The sequence below is a fragment of the Saccopteryx leptura genome, chromosome 5 (assembly GCF_036850995.1).
Source record: "Saccopteryx leptura isolate mSacLep1 chromosome 5, mSacLep1_pri_phased_curated, whole genome shotgun sequence".
In the NCBI taxonomy this organism is placed as follows: Eukaryota; Metazoa; Chordata; class Mammalia; order Chiroptera; family Emballonuridae; genus Saccopteryx; species Saccopteryx leptura.
Genome location: NC_089507.1, coordinates 159,252,576 through 159,258,993, shown reverse-complemented (window position 1 = coordinate 159,258,993; position 6,418 = coordinate 159,252,576).

Here is a 6,418-nt window from a genome sequence, read left to right as displayed (position 1 = left end):
TGCCCCCTAGTGGGCTTGCTGGGTGGATCCTGGTTGGGGTGCATGTGGGAGTCTGTCTCTGCCTCCCCTCCTCTCACTAATAAAAAATAAATAAAAAATATGTTTTATTTTCTTAGAGAAGTTTTAGGTTCACAGCAAAATTGAGAGGAAGGTACAAAGATTTTTCCCATATACCCTCTGCTCCCCAACATGCACAGCCTCTGCCCCATTGTCACCACTCCCACCAGAGTGGAACCTTTGTTACAACTGACGACCCTATGTTAACACATCATTATCACCCAGAGTCTGTGGTTTACATTACAGTTTGCTCTTACTGTTGTGCATTCTGTGGGTTTGGTCAGACATGTAATGGCATACACCCTCCCTTCACTGCCCTAATAATCCTCTTTGCTATTTAGGAACCTGAACGGTTTGTTCTTGCAAATCGTGGTTCCTTAAGGCTCTGCTTTTAAAATCCTTTTGTCAGATTTTTGTACTTTTCCCATCTCAGGTGATGTGCCTGAGGGCTCTGCTGGTCACTCCATTTAGTCACATGTCCCTCTGGCCTGGGCACAGCCGTGGTGCAGATGCTGCCCCCATGTTGGTGGTAGGAGCTGGGAGAGGAAGCTGCTTATCGTCTGACAAGCTGGAGCAAGGGGCCTACATGAATGAAGGGGAGCTTGGGATCAACACTAGGTTCTCCAGCTGGGCCTTCTAACAAAGGACTGCACGGATACAAGCACACGGAATGACGAAGACGCTGCTTAAGCTCCAGGTGACGTCATGGCCTTTCCCGGCTTCCTGTGCGCTCAGAATACACGCTCCTTCCCCGGCCAGCCCCTCTGTCTCCTGCTCACGCCCCTTCCCCGCCCCCATGCCCCTGCCGCCCGGCCTTCCGCTGCCTCCGCCCGAGGCCCTTCCAGCCATGCCGACTCCCACCCAGCCAGTGTCCCGCTGCTCCTGCCCACACGGCTCCCGGTCTCCACCGCTTCGGAGAGGCCTCCCGTGGCCACCTTATGTGAAGTGCTTTCTCCTTTTCTTCATGGAGACGCTCATCACTCTCTTGCATCTGTTGAGAAATCAAGGTTTAGTTAACATTTGTGAACCCTGACAAGAAATGTCCCCGCCAAGAAGGTCTCCTTGTGGTCAGTTGGGCCAGAATCGTAAGGGGAGTGTGGTAGCCAGTGCGTACAGAGGCCTCTTAGGCACGTTGCATTTCAGGGAAGAGCAGGGGTGCTGACTCAGCCTCCGCAGCCTTCCTGTTGTCTGCGCTGCTCCTCAGAAGGGAGCTCCTGGATCTTCTCTCCTCCAGTGAGCTCAGGCCCGCCCTGTCCACCTGGAGCTGCATAGCGGAGCCTCGTTTGCATCCATACTGACCAGTCAGAGGATGTGAAGTCAATCGGTAATGCTATTTGATCCAACCAAACTGGGTAAATTTGGGTTTCTCAATGACATAAAGATGGACCAGTTGGAACCAGGGCAGGATCTTGCTCCATAAATGGTGGGCTCCCCTTTGTTGCTCTGGCTCGCACACCGCGTTTCTCTGGTCAGCACACTGTGAATTCACCTGAATAAAGTTTCCCTTCACTGCTCCCAGAATGGGGACTCCTGATGGCAGTGCAGTGGTGGTGGCGAGCTCCCGTTGACACAGTGCTTTTTTCTTCTCCCTCCAGACTGTGTTCCATGACCCCTTCCTGGAGTTTGTAAGTCCTCCATTGACAAGACAGTTAACCACATTTATAAAATCCCATCGCGTCCTGGACAGGCCACTTGTACGGGCTCTCAGCCTGGCCTGTCCCTGACAAGGCTGTTCCTGTGTGTGTGTGTGGGTGTGTGTGGGGGTCTCAGTCCTACAGCGAGGACTGTGAAGGTGGACACAGAGAGAGGGAGGCGCCTCCGGAGCAGCCGTGGCAGGAGGTGAAGGCGCAGCCCGCGGGCGCTCCAGGAAGCATGGGGACCAAAGGGAAGCCTCTGAATGCTCATGTGCCGGAGGGAGGCCGCAGACCCAAGGCAGATGGCCTCTGTGATGTCGGGTGAGCACCTTTTTAAGCACCCCTGCCTTGACTTACTGAGCACAGATATGCTGAAAAGTGGCTTTTAAAATGCCTCTGACTTATCTCCCATATACCATCCTCTGAAATGAAATCTCAAACACTTTAGTGGAGTTTGATACAGAAGTCAGTAAAGAAATGGAGGTTTGGGCAGAAACAGAGCAGAAGGAGTCCAAAGCCCTGGAGAAAAGCATGAATGGGATTAGAGAGGACAAATAAAATAGTGCAGACATTTATATGGGTCTCCCCTACCTCTCAGAACAAAACAATTATGAGTTAAAAGAGGCATGGATGGGAGGAAATTCTTTCATTTTTCACATAGCAAGCTAGAGAGATCCAGTAGCCTGTTTATGAAGAACGATAAAGAAGGTACATGAACTCAGTAAAGAGGTTGTTATAAATATGTCGGGTGGTTTTGAAAGGCTAGGGTTTTCTCCCCTTTTTTGGATAAAGTTGTTTGCTAAGTATTAAAAGATTTTTTTTTTTTTTGCTTTTTAATTTTTTTTCTTGTAAAAAGCAATAACTGGTACCAGCAGTTTGTTACAATTGGCAGACAGAGTTATCATTTTTATTTAGGACTTGGAAATGCAATCAAAGAGGGGCAGATTGGAGCTTGAATTAAATGAAGCTTAAACAAGCAAAAAGAAAAATCTGCTGGTCTTTTAAACAAACGAACAAACACAACAACTAGAGCTCCTTGTTGTTAATTTGACACTCATACTTGATAAAATGATGCCAAGCAGAATGGTTGCTACTTTTTTGTGTTAAGTACTGAATGTTCTGATCATTTTTAAAAGTAAAACACTAGAAACTCTTAGGTGGTATCTAGGTAGCTTATTGCATGGAAGTCATGGTGAAGACTGGTTCTGTTGCTTTGTAGGAAATTATTTTCTTCTGGGATAATTTACATAGATGAAATTAAAAAAAAAAAAAAAAACAACCCCTGGGAGACTCAGTTCTGTTTAGCTACCTATTTTAACATTTGTTGTGTTTTGTAATTCCTGTATACTGTAATCAGTTGCCCCCCTGGAAGTTGTGAGAACATCTGTACCCCGAGTTGCCCTCACATTATTCTTTCAATTTTGTTTGATTCATCTGGATACAGGAAGTCTTCATATTATTTGGTAACTTCCCTTATCTAGATCACAGGTCTAATATCAGAACAGAAGCAAAAAGTTCCCTGGAGAAGATAAAAGAGACGTCACAAAGTGTTTGTTCTACATCTCAGGCATTTTATCTATACATCTATGGACTCATTCAAGATTCTTAAATTCCAACAAGTGTTAAAAAATCCAGAGTGAATTAGAAAGGAAGAGAGGTCCTTGTATTGGCAGGAGCAGGGATCACCAGAAATGACAGCAGGTGGTCCAGTAGTAAGAGACAGAAAAATTATAGAAAAGACACAAACCCGGAGGACTCAGCAGTTTGGCTTGGTTTAGTTGAGCAAATACTTTCCCAATTGTAATGGTTAATTTTATGTCACTTTGATGGGCCACAGGATGCCCAGATACTTGGTCAGATATTATTCTGGGTGTGTTTTGGGTGTGTGAGATTAACATTTGAACTGATAGACAGAATCTAATCAGTTGAATGAAGGCCTGAATAGAACAAAAAGGCTGACCCTCCAATGAACAATTAGGAACTCTTTTCTTTTTACTGTTTTTGTACTGGGACAATGGCCTTCTTCTACCTTTGGACTTAGACTCAGATGGAAACTTACACCATTACCTCTTCTGAGTCTCAGGCCTTTGGACTTGGAGTGGAACTATAGCATCAGCTCTTCTGGGTCTCCAGTTTGTCAACCTGCAGATCTTGGGACTTCTTGGCCTCTGTAATTTCAATAATCAATTCCTTATAATATCTATTTATCTATCTGTCATCTCTTTACCTATAATCATTCTATTGGTTCTCTTTCTCTGGAAAAACCAGACTAATACACAAAGCCTTAATTTTGTCTTGGGGCTCCATGTGATTGAATTGACAAGGCTCACCCGTGTCATGAAGGGAATGCATAGGGCTTCTTCTCCTTGTCACTCAGGTTCTCGGATCAGCTGACCCATAACCTGGACTCCGCCTGGCACCAGGCCCGGTGTCTGTCTGCCTGCTCAAGGCTGTGCCTAAGAAGCTGTCGCAGATTTTGAGCATCACTTCAGCCTGTAGAATATAGGCTCTGAGGAACTTGAGTGACTTTGCTGTCTGCCTTTGTCCACACGCAGGGAGTTATCGCCGGTAAACACTTGTTGAATGAATAAATGTTCTCTCTAACCTTTCACAATGGTATTGAATAGAAATAGTTTGAGTTATTTTAATAGCTAAAATTTTCTAAAACATGTTAATGTTAGAGAAAAAAACTGATGCTTTGTAAACACCCTTACCTTATCCCTCAGCACCCCCTTCTTCACCCCTCACTGGTATACACAGCACATTCTCTTATAGCACAAGATGTGGCACAGGGAAACAATGCTAATTCCATCTCATTCCCTCGATGAAACAATGTTACAATAAGAGGTATATTCCTTATTCATAACTTTTTATAGAAATGCGACATTTATATCTTGAATTGAATTTAATTGTTGGCTTATAATCAGAAATGCAGTTGACACCTGCTTCTTCCAGCTAATAGCTTTATAACCTTGGGTGAGTTCCTGAACCTTTGTAGGTCTCAGTTTTCTCATTTACTCAACAGGGAAGACTAGCCACCCCACAGGGCAGTTATGAGGATTTAGCTCAATAACATATGTAAAGTACCTTGTGCATTACCTGGCACACAATAAGTACTCAATAAATTTTAATTCTCTTTCTCCCTTCTCCTTTATCCAGTTCAATCAAGTATTCTGATGGATGTGTTTCCAATGCAGTGTAAAACTTTTTAAAGTGCATATAAATCAATTAAGTAGGGCAATGCAGTAATTGATCACCTAACATTTATTTAAGAGATCCTGGGGAGAGGAGAGAAAGATTAGGGGCTTCTGGAAACCGCTGGACAGATCCCAGGAGGGGCTGTTCAGATGGGGAGTCCTGTGACATGGCATGTGTACTCCCTGCTATAAATTCTGTGAGGAAGGACAGGGTGGGGTGCTGGGCTGTGGCTAAGGATGGGGAATTTCTGAGTCGGAAGAGTGACCCTGTGTGATCCTGGTGCTGCTTTCTTATAAGAAAAGGCAGTATGAATGGAGGAGTCACTGACATGGTCATCTGACCTGTCTTCTAAATGTAAGGCTTGTAAATTAGTAATCTTCTTAGTGAGCACTGAAGATAAGCCAGATGCCCTGAATCTTCATTTCTCACCACTTGCCTGCCATGAAGAGGTACCGTTCTCCTGGCTGCTTCAGGGCATGAACTGGAAGGCAGCATGCTAGAGACCATGCGTGGATACCCTTGGGGAATGCCATTGCTAGGGGTGGGGTGGGGTGTGCCACAGAGTGCAGAGATTGGGGTATGTAAGGAGTGCTCATTCTGTGGCCAGAGAATGGGCCCAAATTCTAGGCAGTCCTACAAAAACCCTCTTTTCCCTGGGGGAGAATGGGGGGATCTGGTTGCTCAGGCACGATTCCTCGCTGCTCTGTGCCCCGGTTGACCCAGGATTGAGAGTGGAGTTTAAAGGAAGCATTCCTCAGAATGAGCCGCACCACAGTGTGAGGCTGTCTCTGCTATCCCTCAAGATCAGTCTCAAGGAGTTTCCCTTTAGGAAGCTTCTGTGCCTGCTCCATCCTGTGCTCTCCGTAGGGACAGGCAGGAGGAAGGTGGGACTCTTGTTTAGTCTGTGAGTATTGAGAGATGATTCTCCATGGGTCTCTTGCATTTTTGCTCATCTGGTGAGCAGAGGCTCTGACGGCCTTTGTCTCAGACTCTGTCTTCTGGGTATTTGTTTGGCAAACAGCCTTGGAAGTTGCAGCGTCTCCCTCTGGGGTAAAAAGCAGATAGCAGGTGTTTGTGCTGTGCAGTGTAGTAAGGATAACGTCTCCCGGCAGGACAAAAGCCAGGCAGGTCAAGTCTGTTTTCAAAGGTTGGGTTTCCTGCGCTTGGAGTCTCTTGCTGTGAAGCAAGCCCACTGTGTGTGCAGCACTCTCCTGGCCTCTCCAGTTGCCCCCATGGGACTTGGGTGGGCAGGCAAACAAGGCAAAGGCTGCACTCATGCTGCTTGCTGGACTGTGAAAAACGAGAGCTTTGTTTCTGACCCAGGGGTCCTGTATCTTCTACCTGCATCTGTAAAATGGCGAGCTTATAAGTGGGATACAGGCCGGTTGGCTCAGTGGTAGAGCATCGGCCTGGTGTGTGGGAGTCCTGGGTTCGATTCCCAGCCAGGGCACACAGGAGAAGCGCCCATCTGCTTCTCCACCCCTCCCCCTCTCCTTCCTCTCTGTCTCTCTCTTCCCCTCCCACAGCCA